The sequence below is a fragment of the Apium graveolens genome, chromosome 4, assembly GCF_009905375.1.
Source record: "Apium graveolens cultivar Ventura chromosome 4, ASM990537v1, whole genome shotgun sequence".
Classification (NCBI taxonomy): Eukaryota; Viridiplantae; Streptophyta; class Magnoliopsida; order Apiales; family Apiaceae; genus Apium; species Apium graveolens.
In genome coordinates, this window is record NC_133650.1 from 58605409 (window position 1) to 58624519 (window position 19111).

A 19111-nucleotide genomic window follows, 5' to 3' on the forward strand; every position below is an offset into this window, starting at 1 on the left:
GTGGATCTTGGATCCATTATTTATCACGGTATTCTGAGGTTTTTGCGTGGGAGCTATAACGACTCGTGTATTTTCTTTTATTTTTAATATTCTAAAAAGTGTAATAATTGAATAAATAATTAAATAAAATGTGTGCATTGATTTTGGCAGCAGTTTGTTGATTACTATTTATTTGTGGTATGTTGGTATGTGGATTGGATTTTGTGATTTATCATTAAGATATGTGGTTTTGTTATGCTTTTAAAAGTGATTATCTTACGGTTTTAATTCTATAAATATATGGATTTATCTCTAAAATTTGTTTTATAATTTTATAATTACTGTCACACCACCAACTTGACCAACAATTTAAATATAACTATTACAACATTTTAAAAATAAGTAAACATAACCAAATCCAAGATCTTACAGTTTAGGGTTTGGAACAGCCCAACACTACCATCTATTACAACTGATTTTAATATCGAGTCCTCACACAAAACTACTATCTCTTATTCTACCTGAGCTCGAACATAAGCATCAGCGTCACAGGTCTTACGGGCGGTCTGCTTGAATCTAACCATAGCTGCTAGCTGTAGTATCAGGGTAAAGCAATGAGTGAGCCAAATGCTCAACAAGTGCTAAACAATACGATACGAAACATAAATCGAGATATATATTAAAGAATGACAATGTGAAGACATAACCAATAATAACAAGAGATAAAACTTTGGGTGATGGCATCATTTGCTTGTATCAAAACATTTTCAAAATTATATCTTAATCAAAAGCATTTTATGACGCTACGGATTACAGCCGGTGATCAGCCGCGAAGTAATCCCGAACCTCGCTGGGTTCTAAAACATTAATGGGATCCCTAGGCAACTTTTAAGCCTAATATAAGTGTGGAAAGGACTCGCGTCTCAGTCCAGATCCACTATTCAAAGAAAACATTTATCCCCCTTTGGGACTGAAAATCCACATTTTATTTATTTCAAAAACTGATGCCGATTTATGACAAAATAAACATTTTTATCAAGGGATTATAGATCAACTTGAAATACTGGAAATATGATACTAAATCTAGGGCCATGATCCACTAATCTTTACTCTAGTAGGGTAACTGAAAGGTTTTCATATATAAAAACTTGGACAAGGAATTTTAGTGAGGCTATTGGATATTATGAAGGGGTAATGCCAAACTAGGCTTAAAGCAATGGTTTCTCGACAAGGTGCAAGTGCTAGATCATCAAGAAGATAAGCTTCATTAATACTAAGGGTATTAAGGTATGAAAAAATGATCTTTAACTCAGAATATATCAGAATTGTCAAGCTTTAGGATAAGAAAGAGGGGTATCAATCAATTAGGAACAACTTTGATGAATGTCTGGCTTTTAGGTATCAAGGTAAGGTTCTATAGGGGTTCAAACATCAGGATGAGATATCAATACTTAGGAATCATTAGCATGTTAATCAAGAGGATCGACCAAGTGTTGTAACAACTCTTTATTTTAATCATGGCATTCAAATTACTTTAACATATTATCATGATAAGACTTTTAAACTACTTGCAATACGTACTCGAGGATTCATGGCATTTCTATAGGATTCAAAGATAAACATAAGATACACTTGGCTGTATCACTCCCTTATCCAACAATTCTTGTAGCTGGCTTGCCAACTCTTTCATTTCTGCTGGTGCCATCCTATATGGGGCCTTTGAAACTGGTTCCGTGCCTGGAGCAAGGTTGATCTCGAACTCGATTTGTCGATCTGGTGGTAAGCCTGGTAGTTCGTCTGGAAACACATCGGGAAACTCGTTAACTACGGGAATATCTTCTATACTGGGACTGCCTTTTTCTGAATCCACTACATAAGCTAGGAACAACTCACAACCTTTTCTAAGTAACTTCTTAGCCTGGACGATTGTAAGAAATAATTTTTCTTTCCTCTGCCCCTTAAATACTACCTTTTCTCTACTCTTCGTCTTTAAATGCACTTTCTTGGTCTTACAATTAATCTGGGCATTATTCTTCCCTAACCAATCCATTCCTAAAATTATATCGAACTCTCCTAACTTGAAGAGTATCAAGTCGGCTGAAAACTTATACCCCAAAATATCAATCTCACATTCCGGACAGAATTGATTCACAGGAATCTTCTCTTGGTTCGCAATTACCACATTTACTACCTCGCTCATAACCATCTTATCACGTTGAAGTTTATCAACAAAAGTTTCTGATATGAAAGATCTTGTTGCTCCCGAATCAATCAATACTTTAGCTTTAAGATTATTGAGTAAAACTATACCTGCTATCACCTTCATCTTCAGATCGAATGTCTTTGCTGTTGCTTGCGGGGTTGTTGTAGGTGGTGGAGGTAATGCCAATACCTCGGCTGGCATGCTCGTACTGGTACTTGCCACATTCATTAGAGCTTTGACTGGTCCGATTTCCTTGCACTCCCTAGCTATGTGTCCAGTCTTCCCACACTTGTAACACGTAACTCCTGGCTTCGGCATCTTGCACTCATTTGCCAAATGTCCCTTCTGGTTACACCTATAGCAGGTCATGCTCAGTTTATTACACACTCCAGGGTGCCTTCTTCCACAGTGCTTGCATTCCGGTCTCTGGAACCTATTTTCTCCAACTTGTCCTTGGCTTGCCTGGTTGTTCCCCTTTGATTCTTACCTTTTGCCCAAATTTCCCTTCTTTTGAAAATTTTTGCCCTTATGGAATCCGATCCTCTTTACATTCCAATCTTGTGAACTTCCGGCTTCAGAATTTTCTCCATAAAATGGAACCTTCCTCTTCTTGTTATCCCTTTCCTTCCTTGACTGCATCCCATTATTCTCAATCAGAGCAGCTTTCTGTACTACTCCCACATAGGTTTCAAGTTCAAACATAGCCACTTTATCTCTGATCCAAGGCTCCAATCCTTGCTAAAATATTTTTGCTTTTTCCTCAGTGCTGGTATACTTTGTCACAAACCTTGACAACTCGGTGAATTTCTTCTCATACTCCAGTACCGTCATGTTCCCTTGCTTCAACTCAAGAAATTTAAGCTCCATCTAATTCTGCATGTACTTAGGGTAATACTTGTCCAGAAATAACTTCTTAAATCTCTCCCAAGAAACTTGCTGAGTTGCTTCCATAGCTTTTACTGACTCCCACCAATAGATGACTTCGCCCTTCAAGAAGTAAGTCGCATATGGCGTCTTCTGATCGTCTCCTAACTGTACCAACTTAAAAGCCCTTTTCATTTCCTTAATCCATGTGTTAGCTATTAATGGAGCAGTGGTATCATGAAATGCAGGTGGATTCACATTCTGAAATGCCTTGAAGGTGACAACTTGTCTAGGTGGTACTGGTGGTTCGGGTGGTTGGTGTGGTTCACGGTTATCTTGGTTTTCAATTCGTTGTTGAAGAGTTAGTTGTTGAGCTATAACATTAGTTTGTTGTTGCAAAGTTTCCAGTAATCGAAGAATATTTGGGTCTGTGGTGGATGTGGTTGTTGGGTTCTTCTTTTTGGGAGGCATGATCCTGAAATAAGAGTTATGTCAAAATATATATGAATGATAAAATAATTTGAGGGTATCGCATGGCATTCTTATTTACATATGAGGTCAAGTTTCAAATTAAGCAGATATGGCGATGCATATAAAAGCGTAAAATAACAGTTGAGAGCAAATGGAACAATAGTGCATGATTATTGAAATTTAAAGGTCACAATACATCAGGATTAGGACAAAGTCTGATTCTAGGAACAACAAGCTTATTTAAAGGAAATAACGGACACAACTGGGAATTCTACGGAGTCTGATAGTACAACAACATGAAAAGGTAAATGGAAAGAACTAAGGCTCCACTCCATCTAAACGGGGCTTGGTAGTCTTTTCCTCTCGAAGCGTCTTCACAATGCTCTGGAGCTCATCCGCCACCATCTGAATGACATACTGGCTGGTGCGGTCCCGGTGCGCTGGCATCTCCTCAAGCATAGTGTTGACGTACTGAACCAAGGTCTAAAGTCTCGCAGTCATCTACTCCTTGGGCTTCCCTTCATAGTTTCAGCTGTCCGGGTACACGTTCTTAAGTCGGTCTATCAGTCGGTCGTACTTGCCTTGAAGCATGTCGAACTCACGCCTCAACTCAGCATACACGGAGAAAGCAATAGTATCGTCCGACCCAGAGGGTGACGAGGAATGCACCATTTGCTGACAAACCAATAAGAGGAGTATTAATAATAAATTTACTTAGCCTACTCTCTCGCATATTATCTATAGCCTATACATATACCCTATAACCTATTTGGGCTGTCCAGGGACTCTAAATCGTAGCTCTGATACCAAAAACCTGTCACACCCCCAACTTGACCAACAATTTAAATATAACTATTACAACATTTTAAAAATAAGTAAACATAACCAAATCCAAGATCTTACAGTTTAGGGTTTGGAATAGCCCAACATTACCATCTATTACAACTGATTTTAATATCGAGTCCTCACACAAAACTACTATCTCTTATTCTACCTGAGCTCGAACATAAGCATCAGCATCACAGATCTTACGGGCGGTCTGCTTGAATCCAACCATAGCTGCTAGCTGTAGTATCAGGGTAAAGTAAGGAGTGAGCCAAATGCTCAACAAGTGCTAAACAATACGATACGAAACATAAATCGAGATATATATTAAAGAATGACAATGTGAATACATAACCAATAATAACAAGAGATAAAACTTTGGGTGATGGCATCATTTGCTTGTATCAAAACATTTTCAAAATCATATCTTAATCAAAAGCATTTTATGACGCTACGGAATACAGCCGGTGATCAGCCGCGAAGTAATCCCGAACCTCGCTGGGTTCTAAAACATTAATGTGATCCCTAGGCAACTTTTAAGCCTAATATAAGTGTGGAAAGGACTCGCGTCTCAGTCCAGATCCACTATTCAAAGAAAACATTTATCCCCCTTTGGGACTGAAAATCCACATTTTATTTATTTCAAAAACTGATGCCGATTTATGACAAAATAAACATTTTTATCAAGGGATTATAGATCAACTTGAAATACTGGAAATATGATACTAAATCTAGGGCCATGATCCACTAATCTTTACTCTAGTAGGGTAACTGAAAGGTTTTCATATATAAAAACTTGGACAAGGAATTTTAGTGAGGCTATTGGATATTATGAAGGGGTAATGCCAAACTAGGCTTAAAGCAATGGTTTCTCGACAAGGTGCAAGTGCTAGATCATCAAGAAGATAAGCTTCATGAATACTAAGGGTATTAAGGTATGAAAAAATGATCTTTAACTCAGAATATATCAGAATTGTCAAGCTTTAGGATAAGAAAGAGGGGTATCAATCAATTAGGAACAACTTTGATGAATGTCTGGCTTTTAGGTATCAAGGTAAGGTTCTATAGGGGTTCAAGCATCAGGATGAGATATCAATACTTAGGAATCATTAGCATGTTAATCAAGAGGATCGACCAAGTGTTGTAACAACTCTTTATTTTAATCATGGCATTCAAATTACTTTAACATATTATCATGATAAGACTTTTGAACTACTTGCAATACGTACTCGAGGATTCATGGAATTTCTATAGGATTCAAAGATAAACATAAGATACGCTTAATTCAAATATAACAAAATGACTCAGGATAGTTGCATCAATATATATGAACTATTTGTAGTGAATACGAAAGACAAGTTGAATCACTTACCTTGAGAAAGGCTGGTCTGGTCTGACTGGTAGGAGCAACTGGAAGCTTCACTCGACCTTTATGGCAAGTTTACCCTCGTCTCGAGATCCTACATAAATAATAATAATCCTCATTATAATATATTCTCACCAACTTAACCTATTTACAACCCAAATTTAAACATGAATGGCACTTAGGCCTATATGCACTTAATTTACATTCACCTTTAAAATATAATTGCACACAAAGCCACATATACTCACATATCATATTTTAATACCAAATAATACCACATACACCATAATGCAACACTAGGCTTGGATGATCTCGACTCACAACTTAAGTCAGTCACTATACTAGACAAAGTCTCCAAATTTTGGCTTCCTAACTCGATGTGCCTTTACTAAACTATTCAAGACCTACTGACCCTCACTTGGGCCTTCTGCTCTACTGACTTTATACTATCTTATAACCATGGTGGTCCACCTAAATCTCACTCCTAAGTATTCTAAAACTATGTGATAAGTGAAAGTGCTCACTGGTGTAAATTTCAGAATGATATCTATGGTTTCTTGAGTGCATTAGACACCCTTAAACTACAAGTTTTCCTCCAAACCTCTTACACAAGACTCTCCTGACCTTAGGGCATCTCCCAAACTTGATGTGGCTCAAGGGCCTGGCTTGGGCCTCCTTGGGCCTAAGCTTAAAGTCCATAGTTCCCCTGTTTTTCTGGGCAGAAAACACCCTGACTTGAATTAACTTGTGACACATGGTTCTAACTCATATCCTATGAACTATGATTGGAAAAAATTCTATGACACTCCCTCTAACTAAGTCCCAACAGGGCCTAATGAGGGCCTACCCATGACATGGTCAAATCTCCCTATTTCTAAGTTGCAACAAAACTATCCCCTGCTGGACAGATTTTGTTATTCCACTTGTGCACCTAACCAAACGACATGCAAACCTCCAACCAACTCCTAAAACCTTTTATATACTCCTAATACTAACATCTGGTGGCTTGGGCCTCAAAGTGCACATCAATGACATGGTCAAAACTCACTTTAAACCTCAGGGTACTAAACTGATTTTCTGCAGAAACTATGACTCTCCTTTCTCCAAAATTTTTACTTGACAAACTCAACCACCAACAACCCAAATACCCAAACCAAGACTTAAACATGGTGGTCTACTGAACTAACTCCCTTACACTCAAAATAATCTTGGTGGAGATCATCCTTACCTAAGGTGCAACATGGCAAAACAAAGGAAATCACATTTCACAACTTACAAGTCATCAAGTTTTTGAAAATAACAAGTTATGTATTTTTATAAAATATATACACGAATTATAACCATACATTAAGGAGCACTAATCAAGATTAACACCTTATCCTTACTGAAATTAAAGCTTACTAACAAAATCTTTCCAAATGATCAAAATCTTCTAACATTCTAAGAGAAATCCACATGCATGCATAACTTCGAGATTTACAAACCAAAACAACATATTTTGTAATTATATTCTATCATGGAATTGACATGAAAGCCTAGCATAAGCTATATCTAGATGATCACTTAGCATGAAAAGAGTTTCATCAAGTTTTCACTACAAAATTCATGCCATTACCACATAAACATTCAAGAATTGAACAAACGCGTAATCATTGAACATATTTACTTTCGACATTAATATTATATCAAAACCACAAATAATATTACACGAAAAATGTCGGTCATAACAATTATAATAATTATTTTTGGGACTTAATAAAATTAAGAAATCAATATTTCATTAATTATTTATCCTTAAATGATTTTTTGATTATGTTTATTTGTAAAATCTATATTTAATTCCAAATTCCTTCAAAAATCACGAAATTCATATTTTATCAAGTTTATAATATTCTAGTAATTTTAAAATTATTTTGGAAATTTTCGGGATTAATTTCACATGCGTGTTATTTCGTTTAATTGTTAAAACGAGTATAAAATTGCGTTTCAAAAATTATCTTAAAATTTCGAAATTCATGTTTTTGTTAACTTCGGGATATTTATATCATTTTAAGACTATTGTGGTGATTTTTTGAAACTATTTTAAGGACAACGTGGTTCGTTAATTTCAGATTTTGGGACGAATTTTGAGTTTCCGGACATGTAGTGGATACGTATCAAAATCTTATAAAAGAAATTGACACGTATCCAATCAAATTGATACATGTCCATAGCCCACAAAACACACACTCGCAACATCACACGCGGTCTCTCTCCCTGTTTTCTCTTTATTCTCTCTATTCTCTCTCTATTTTCTATGTTCTCTCTTATTTCCCCTCTTCCTCGCCGGTTTCTTGCTCCTGTTTCGTCCTCGTTGTTGTGTTTATTCCGGTGGCTTGGTCTCGGTTCCGGTTCCACTTTCCTGGTATATATATACATACAACAGTGTATATATCTGTGTGTGATTTTGCGATTTGTGTGTGTGTGTGTTTTGTGATGTGTGTGTGTGTTTCGTGTTGTGTATGTGTGTGTGGCGGCCGTGAGGCCGTGTGTGCGGTGGGAGTTGTGGCTGTGTTTTTGGATGTGGGCTTTATAGTTGGGCCGTGTTACTGGGCTCGACTGTTGGGCCGGATTCTGCAGTGGGCCGATTATTATAATTTTAATTCCTATTTTCCTTTTTCTGCAGGAAAATAAATGAGTAATATTCGTGAAATAAAAACTTTCTTTGCGGGAAAATTCTGTTAATCGGCGTAATTTATTTGGAAACCCGTAATATAACGGGCACCGATAAATTATACCGCCGTTGACGATGATCTTCGGTGAGTCAACGGTGGACGGTGATGATTTTGTTCTGACTCCTAATTTTTATAAATAATAAAACGAATTGTATAAAATATTTTCGAAATTTAATAATTATTTGTAGTACGAGTTGTATCGAAATGTGAGTTGTATGAAATTGTGGATTGTTGTGATTGTTGGGATTAACGCCGATTGTAATCGATGGGTAGGCTTATTTATAAAAGGGTTGCCGCCAAAATTTTCTAAAAATTTATTTTCAAATGTACTTTATTATATTAAACGTTTTACCCCGATTTGTATACGGACTACGTGATTACATGATTGTGTGTATAATAACTATATGAGTCGGGCTATCGAATTGGGTTATTAGGGTTTGAGGATATCAAACATGTCGGTATAACTGATTAGGGTATTCTGTATTTGTAGATCCCTTTCGAGTTTCGCCAGGACCGAAGTCAGCGTAAAAGCTACTTAGGGTTTCCGAAAGTGTTGCAAGGCAAGTACCCCTGACCATTCTTTTATGGTTCAGTACGTATGAATAGCTAATGTTTTAATCTCATAATGGAACAAAAACGTTTTAAGTTACGTATCTCCTGTAGTTATAAATCACTGATTTCAATATGTTTGGGGAAAAGTAACTTCGAAAGGTACCTATCTCGAATGAAATGATTTGCGAAACTAGATTATATATGTGTGTTGTTAAAATGAATGATTTTGAAATGAGATAGGTATAAGTGTTTTGAAAACTGGATAAAACTGTCAGATATAGGATACATTGGGGCCAGGGGGCCTATTGAGGTGGTGTAAGAGGCTAATTTGGTTGCACGCATTATATAACCAATTAGTCCAGCAGGTCAGAGACCTAGCTAGTCTCTGAGTTCCGGAACAGGTAAATGGGATGGCAGTTAGAGCCGTCTGGTGGTGATAGCCAGATCAGCTATCTTCACATATCCCCTATGTATCTGATTTGGCTTTGTGATTCCCGTAAGGGTATTCGTACTTGATACAGTGGTTTTATAAATGTTAATAGCATGCTAAAATTGGACTCTGGTACTTACATAGCACACTACTATGTTTTTTTTGTTAAAAGCATGCTAGTCAGTGATATCCAGTTATCTCAGTTTTTCAATTTGTAACGTTGTTTGCATGATTACAGCTCTGTTCTTAACATTGTTTACATTACTATTTTTATCTTGTTATTCATATGTTGGTACTGCTGAGCGATTATGCTCACCCTTGCAACCTATTATATATATATCACAGATGCTTAAAAGACAAATCAGACCTTGGCAGAACCATGTTTCAGCCCCTTCAGGACCCGACTCCTCAGAGGTAGTTAGTATCAGACCACTTGCGGTATGATGAGTTGCTGAATAAGTTAGTTTGTGTCAGACTTTTGAATAAATGGTGTGTAATAATGTGTAGCTTGGATCATACTTGAACCTGGATCGGATCTTGGTTCGGGGTCGAGTTAGTTTACTTTAATAATAATCTTGTTGTTTATATTTCTGGTAATTGTATTTGGTGACGTCAACTCCTGACCCCGAGGTTGAGGATGTCACAATTGGTATCAGAGCTACAGGTTCAAGTCCCTGATCCAGGTTAGGGAGTTAAAATGGTGTAGAATTGAGTCTTAAGGTGTGAGTCAACAACTCATATAGATGAGCAAACCCTTAGAGTCAGTCGAGGGTTCCCACGGCGTTACCCTGACATCTATTAAATGTTTTGATAGAACTGCCGTGACCTTGTTGTGTCTTTCCTGTATATTTATCCTGTTGGCAGTGGCCTATTGTGATCTCTAGTTCTCCATCTCGGTAGAACCCATCACATTCGGATAGCTTTGACTCCGAGAGGACTATAGATGTTGTTACTGAAGAGATACCTATGCCTCCCCCACCAGTTTCTCCCTTTATACCGAGGGACATCCCTGGACCTAGTGTTCGTCCCTGCTGGGTACATAGGTCTATGTCTGCTGTTAGGGATTTTCCTCCCAGCTGTGGTCCTAGTTCTTCCTCGTCGAGACCTCCGGTTCTTCCTGTGGCCTCTAGTGGTACCTCTTCTCTGGTCCCGTACCATGTTCACCAAGCGGTGAATAGATCTTTTATTAGAGAGCAGAGTCTGGGGTTAACTGCTCAGCTGACCAGATATCAGTTGCACCTTTCCAGGGCATCCCTGCCCCTTCCCCTGAGGTGCAGGCCCGTGTGCGATCTTTGACCCAGATGGCTGTTGAGAGGGCTAGATCCATTGACCGTTTCATTAGCTCAGAGTTCACGGCTGTGTAGTATCAGGATCTAGTGAACTGGCTAGTGTTTGAGCTAGGATCTATCGGTGGCAGTGGCAGTGGTTAGACCAGGGTTGCAACAGAGAGATACAGAGCACAGAGTTGGCTTCCAGGAGTTCTGTAGTTGTTTTCTTAGTATATGTATCTTAAGTTGTGATGGTTTGTAGTAGGCGGAGGCTTCTATGACAGCCAGTTTTGATGTGTATTTGGATGGTTTCTTTTCAGTTGTAATAGTTGGATTCCTGTAGGTTATTGTATTGTAGCTTCTTTATTTTATTGTTCAGTTTTTATATATTTGTGCGTTGTTATTATTGTTGTTACTATTATCGTTACTTCTGTTGCTGGCATTTCTAGATTATGATCATTCACTCAGGATGGATCCAATTAAACTGAGGATGAGGATATTGTCTTAGTGGAAATGTTCTCCTAATATATATGTATAAACTGCTTGGAGCAATCCATTTTCTTATATATGACTGTTATGTTTCAGGAGATGCCACTAAAGAAGAATTCTCAACCCAATAACGGATATACTGGGGATCCCTCCATGAGTGAATTGATGAATTTGTTGCGTCAGCAGTCTACTCAGCTGTCCCAACAGCAACAGCAATTCCAGCAGCAGCAACAATAATTACAGCAATAACAACAACAGCAACAACAGCTCATACAGTAACAACAGCAGCAAATCCAACAGTAGCAACTGCAAATCCAGCAGCAGCATGAGATGAGGGGGACAAACCAGGTTGTTAGTTTTAAATCTTTCCAGGCATTGAAACCCCCAGAGTTTAAAGGAGAGGTAGATCATGTTGCTTCCAGGATATGGTTGAAGGAGATGGAGAAGGCGTTTGCGCTCACCAAGGCGAGTAAGGATTTAAAAACAGATTATGCTAGTTACTTTCTGAAGAATGATTCGAATTATTGGTGGGAGTCTATGCAAGCATTAGAAGGAGAAGGTCCTGTCCCATGGACCAGATTCACATAACTATTCTTGGAAAAGTTTTTTCCGGATTGTCTCCAGAGTTAGATGGAGATGGAGTTTTTGGAATTGAAGCAAGGAGACAGGAGTGTCACGGAGTATGAAGTAAAGTTTACGGAGTTGGCCCGTATAGCACCAGAGTATGTGAGTTCAGAAACTCAGCGAGCAAAGTGGTTTCAACAAGGGTTGAAGCCAGAAATAAGGAGTGGAGTTGTAGCTTTACAACTCAAGACATATACTTCGGTAGTTCAGGCTGCCTTAGTGATAGAAAGTGACCAGAGGTTAGCTGCAAAGGAGGAGGGTGAGAAGAAAATAAAGTTTGAAAGTGGACCTGCTAAGTCAGAATCAGGTATAGTAAGTCAGAAGTTCCAGTGCTGGTCTGGAAAGAATAAGAATAAGAAGCTCAGATGACAGAATTTCCCCCAGGCTAGGCCCAGTACCACTACAGTTAGTTCTACCCCGACAAGGTTTATCAAGCCAGTGATCGATTGTAAGATATGTAGGAAGAAGCACAGTGGTCAGTGGCGAGAAAATATCAACTGTTTTAAGTGTGGCCAGAAGGGTCATTATTCCACGGAGTGTAAGTCTGAGACTCAAGGAGTAACTTTTTTTAGTTGCGGAAAAGTGGGGAATATTACTAGGAATTGCAAGTCAGTGACCCAAGGTAGCACTGGAAGGAACGTGTCCCAAGGACCAGCAACCAGTACTGCTAGACCTAGAAACCTTTAAGATGACCAAGAAATCTCCAGCTCATGATTCTGATGTAGTTATAGGTACGCTTTCTCTTAATTCCGTACCTGTTAAATTTTATTTGATTCGGGGGCGTCTAAATATTTTATATCTATGGACTGTGTAAATAAAATGTAATTGGTGGTGGAAGACTTAGATGAACCGTTGACCATAGAGGTGGCTAACAAGAATAAAGTACCCGTAAGTCAATTATGTCCTAAATTCTCCATAGAGATTCCAGGATATACTTTCCCTACTGACCTAATACCCTTTGAGTTAGGAAACTTTGATGTTATTTTAGGCATGGATTGGTTGTCTCTATATAAGGCAGATATTGACTGCAAGAAAAAGAGAGTTGTTATATATACCCTAGATAATCAAAGGATCAGTTATCAAGGACAGGGGCAAGATAAGAAGTTCCTTTCAGTATTGCAAGCAAAGAAATTGTTGCGATAAGGGTGTGAGGTGTATTTGGCTCATGTGGTGGATACGAAGAAAGATACCCCTGCTTTGGATGAGATTCCCATAGTAAGAGAATTCCCTGATGTCTTCCCAGAGGTGTTACCAGAATTACCACCTGATCGAGAGATAGAGTTCTCCATTGATTTGATGCCCAGAGCTGAACCAGTCTCCAAAGCTCCATATAAGATGGCCCCAATGGAAATGAAAGAATTGGCCAAGCAACTTCAGGAACTATTGAATAAGGGAGTTATTCGACCTAGTGTTTCTCCGTGGGGTGCTCCAGTGCTATTCGTAAAGAAGAAAGATGGAAGTATGAGATTGTGCATTGACTACAAAGAGCTGGACAAATTGACAATAAAGAACAAGTATCCTTTGCCACACATCGACGATTTATTTGATCAGCTTAAGGGGGCATGTTATTTTTCAAAGATTGATTTAAGGTCCGGTTAGCACCAACTGAAGATAAAGCCCGAAGATATTCCCAAGACTACATTCAAGACAAGGTATGGCCATTGTGAATTCTTAGTAATGTCGTTTGAATTGACAAATGTGCCAGCGGATTTTATGGATTTAATGAACCGGGTGTATAAGGAGAATTTGATAAGTTTGTTATTGTATTTATTGATGATATCATCATATATTTAAAGACTCCAGAAGATCACGCAACGCATCTACGGATTGCCCTTCAGAAGTTGAGAGAAAAGCAACTGTATGTAAAGTTCACCAAGTGTGAGTTTTGGTTAACAGAGGTACAGTTTCTTGGACATGTGGTGAGTAAAGAAGGTATCAAAGTGGACCCTGTAAAGATTGAAGCCGTATCCAAGTGGGAGCAACCAAAAACCCTGACAAAAATAAGAAGTTTTCTTGGATTAGCTGGATATTACCGAAGGTTTGTAAAGGATTTCTCTAAGATTTCATCCCCATTGACCAAGCTAACTAGGAAGAATGAAAAGTTCATTTGCATGGAAAAGTGTGAAGAAAGTTTCCAGGAATTGAAAAGGAGGTTAGTGTCTGCTCCAGTACTAGCATAGCCAGATGAGACGGGGAACTTTGTGACTTATAGCGACGCTTCTTTGAAAGGATTGGGTTGCATACTAATGCAGCACGACAAAGTTATCGCCTATGCTTCCAAACAACTAAAGCCTCACGAGTAGAAATATCCAGTTCATGACCTTGAGTTAGCAGCTATAGTCTCTTGCCGTCTTACTGAAGTTGTGGCACCATTATTTGTATGGAGAGAAGTGCGATATTGAGTTAGCAGCTATAGTGTTCATGACCTTGAGTTAGCAGCTATAGTCTCTTACCGTCTTCTCCTTGCGCTCTAGTCCGTTTCGGACTTCATATCTATTAAAAATGACCTAAAGTTATTTATATAGCAGCCCTAAAAAATCTGGAAGCCTTCCCTTTTAAAATTGTAGTAGAAACAGGACTCTGAAATTCGGCCTCAGCGCGGGCGCGCTGCATTTCTGGAACCCCGGCGTGGCCGCGCGTTATCACAACACGGGTGCGCCGTCTTTCTGGGAAAAAACTCAGATTTCTTCTTAAATCTTGTTACTTCGAGCCGGCTTTCTATGAGCTTTTATTCCAACACCACCTGGACACCAAATTAGCAACAAAACAATGCTAATTCACCTGATTACCTGAATAGTGCCTGAAATACAAAAATACTAGAAAACACATTAAAACACATAACAACTTGAGTATAAATGCATCAATTCAAAGTTTATTAGAGCATAATAAAGTGTCATAAATGCCACTCAACAACAGTATTATATTTTGTACAGATAATCATTTGCAAACAGTTTAACTATAAAGTTTCCAGAGAAAAACCTTAAAATTATGTTCTTCATAATCAAACGCACAAACGAAGGTGTTATCGAATTCTGATTCGGGCGTGCAATATATCAAATCGAAACTCTCGAAAAGTTCTTTCATAATCAATCATCCATTTCAGTGCAGAAATCAACGTGATTTTCTTATTTAATTATTTTAATTCAAATTATTTAGTAATTAAAATATAAATTTTTGTTCTTGATGTTGTTTGTGTGATTTGATGCTAGAATCATGTAGATCTTTTCTTCCTGGTCATTTTGATATATTATATGATAAATTTAGAGTTCAATAACATGTTCAAATTGTTGTTTGATTCTCGAATTGAAGAACTAGGGTTTATGTGTTTGAATGTTCTTAATTGAATTTGGGCATTTCTTTGTTGAGGTTTATCCATTAAATTTGATTACACGAATGAATATATCGTGGAACAAGCAATCGAATGGTATAAACAAAATTTACAGACGATTCCTAGTATGGGTTGGCCGGAAAATGGTTCGAACCGGTGGCAGGATTTTCAGGCGAAGATTCCGTCCGTTTCATGATTTGTTGATGATTTTAAGTGCATATCTGAGCTCCTGGATGATTATAGTTTAATTCCTGTGATTTTGGCTGAGTTCTAAGTTAGTTCTCCATCGCCGGAAAAGCTCGGGGTCGCAGTTAATGGCGACCATCGGCAAGGACGACGGGGACGATAATTTTCAAGGTACCTATCTCGAAAGGTACCTATCTCGAATGAAATGATTTGCGAAACTAGATTATATATGTGTGTTGTTAAAATGAATGATTTTGAAATGAGATAGGTACAAGTGTTTTGAAAACTGGATAAAACTGTCAGATATAGGATATATTGGGGCCAGGGGGCCTATTGAGGTGGTGTAAGAGGCTAATTTGGTTGCACGCATTATATAACCGATTAGTCCAGCAGGTCAGAGACCTAGCTAGTCTCTGAGTTCCGGAACAGGTAAATGGGATGGCAGTTAGAGCCGTCTGGTGTTGATAGCCTAATCAGTTATCTTCACATATCCCCTACGTATCTGATTTGGCTTTGTGATTCCCGTAAGGGTATATGTACTTGATACAGTGGTTTTATAAATGTGAATAGCATGCTAAAATTGGACTCTAGTACTTACACATCACACTACTACATTTGTTTTGTTAAAAGCATGCTAGTCAGTGATATCCAGTTATCTCAGTTTTTCAATTTGTAACGTTGTTTGCATGATTACAGCTCTGTTCTTAACATTGTTTACATTACTATTTTTATCTTGTTATTCATATGTTGGTACTGCTGAGCGATTATGCTCACCCTTGCAACCTATTATATATATATCACAGATGCCTAGAAGATCAGTCAGACCTTGGCAGAACCATGTTTCAGCCCCTTCAGGACCCGACTCCTCAGAGGTAGTTAGTATCAGACCACTTGCGGTATGATGAGTTGCTGAATAAGTTAGTTTGTGTCAGACTTTTGAATAAATGGTGTGTAATAATGTGTAGCTTGGATCATACTTGAACCTGGATCAGATCTTGGTTCAGGGTCGAGTTAGTTTACTTTAATAATATTCTTATTATTTATATTTCTGGTAATTGTGTTTGGTGACGTCAACTCTTGACCCCGAGGTTGAGGCCGTCACAGGAGCACTACAGGTTCTATTCCCTATGCGTCAATTTAACGAAGCTTTATGTGGCAGTTGGAGTTTATTGGCCCGCACACAAGCAGCTCCAGTTTCCTAGTGCCCATATTTATAGTTAAATGATAGCAGTGATGTAGGAGTGGTACGGTGGGAAGGCTGGTGAGAAGGGGATTGGTTACTCCTATGATCATTTGCCGGGTGGCTAGCCAGCCGATCAGACATATGCTGGTGGTTCTTCTCAGGATCGCAGAGCAGCATGGGGACATCAGATGGGGAGACCGGTTCTTCAAAACAGCAGCAGCAGCAGGATATAGAGGAAAGTGCTGGTTTGTGCTCAACGCAGTATAGGTGCTTGACTAGGTAGATGGATACGATGTATGACATCTATAGTAGGTTTGCACAGGATCTTATCTAGGCGTTGGGGACAGCTTTTAGGGCCACAGGAGTTAACATTCAGTGGGCAGTTTTTGGTAAGGATTCTGTGTACCCGCCTCCTGACACTCCACCCGCAGAGGGTAATGATCATCCTGATTCCGAGTAGGTATGCCTTTATTCCTTACTATTACCTTCACTGAGGACAGTGAAAATTTTAAGTTTGGGGGTGGTAGTTAAGGAATATGTTTGTGTGTGTGTCCATTTAGTTGCATATTCATGATAGTTTAGTTCATATAGTTGTATATTTGTCATGTAGTTAGTTGTTTTCATTTTTTTTTCATTTTGTTTATTTGTTATCATGTTAGTATGTTGCATATAGTTGCGTGTGCATTTTATCATGATCCCTTAAGTTTGCTTTTCTGATTAATTTGTGATGTTGATGCGAGTGTAGTGATGTCGTATAGAGGGATGTTAAGTCCTAATTGATTTGCATGCTAGAAACAATAAAATTTTTCATTAAGTCTTATAGGTTGCTTGCGTGCTAGATCATGGTCATGTCTTGTTGTTTGTTGAGGTTTAATCACTTATTTATGTCTAGAATGTATGATATTCTCTTAGTGGCGAAATAACATGGATTTTTAAAATTAGAGAAAAACATTGGATTTCATTGCTAGTTGTGGCTATATGTCAAATGGCTAGTAGCCAGCCCATATTTATATGAGTAGTCTAGGATTGAGCGAGATGGAGCGAAACACACTCGTTCAGTTATTGTTGAAGAAAAAGAAAATAAATAAAAAAAGAGAAAAGAATATGTGTTATGCATAATTGATCACGAGTGGGCTCTTTAATACTCGAGTTATTAAGTTTTTAGGGGACTTTGTGCCTAGTGACCTAAGGCTTTTATAGGCTGGGATCCACTAACCTAACGCTCGCTGCATGGGTATTATTGCATGAGTCTTTTGTGGACCTCACTCATCGCACGATCAAATAAGCATATTTGTGTTGTTATGCATTATAAATAAAAGCATGAATCCTTGTATAATTCTGATAAAATTGAAATGTTGTAAGTTATTTTGAGTTTATCATTTATTCTGTTTATAACCTTATGATTGCTTTGATGAGTGGTGAATTCTGATTATTGATCTAGTTGCGAGAGTATATATGTTAAGTAATTGCACACACGCACATTTTTGGTTTGTGAGTTGGTTTGTGGGATTTGATTGAACTGTGTGCGAATAATTGCATTTATTGAGATGTTGTTCATTGGTTGGTTTAGTTAATCTAAGGGGATCGTTGCATTTATGTAGTTGCATTCATGCATTTTCATTTCTTATTTTTGAGTCTGTTATGCTTTAGGACAAGCAACGATTCAAGTTTGGGGGTGTGTTAAGTGTCATTTATGTCCACTTAGAATGCTTCATAAAGGCTCAAATTGGTGTTTTGTACTCAAGTTATTTGTGTATTTGATGTGTTTTTGTAATGTTTTGCATTTCAGGGCATAATCGGCTTTTCAGAATCCCGTTGCTACTAGAATATTGATTTGCTGGACTTCTGGATTGTTTTGGGCTGGTATTTAAAGACATCTTAAAGACGTTTTTCATAACGGAGACTAAGGAAAAGACGACGAGAAGACCTAGGAGCACAAATACAACGAAAGAGAAGAAAAGCTTATTTTTACTTGTGATTCTTCGATTGAGTTGTAATCTTGGATGCTTGTTTTCTTATTTGTTGAACCCATTACTCTTGATTACGTACTTTGATTATTTATTCAATTTATAAAGACTTATTTTTTATACCATGCTTTCATCGGAACCCACAGTGATGATGAGTTCGGTTATGAACTAATCGTTATTGTTGAATTCCAGCGGATTTACTTATGGATTTCAATAGTTAATTTATTTCGATATCTTAGTGTGTGGTGATTGTATGATATCCTAGTATTGGTTGTTCTTATTCATCTTATGAGCGTCGTGAACTTATAAGATAGCGTGTTAATCTCTATTGAAGGGACAGTGAATATAGAGGTTTAGAACTTGCCATGCTAGTCTAGGTTCATGTATTGTTATGCATCATTCATAGGTAATATTAACCATCTTACTTGCCCTATGTAATCACGATAGATAACTTGCGTATTAAACCTTTATGTTGTCAAATTCTATAAACATATAGGGTCTCAACATATTTGGTGTCTATTCATCTTCTATCTCTTTTGTGGATGTCTGGTAGTAGGGTATTTGTATAACAAAAGTTGGCGTTTACTAGTTTCTTGTTATCTGATTAGTTGTCATGACCATTGCATGCCAAGGTTAAGAACAATGACTTTGAATGAAGTAAT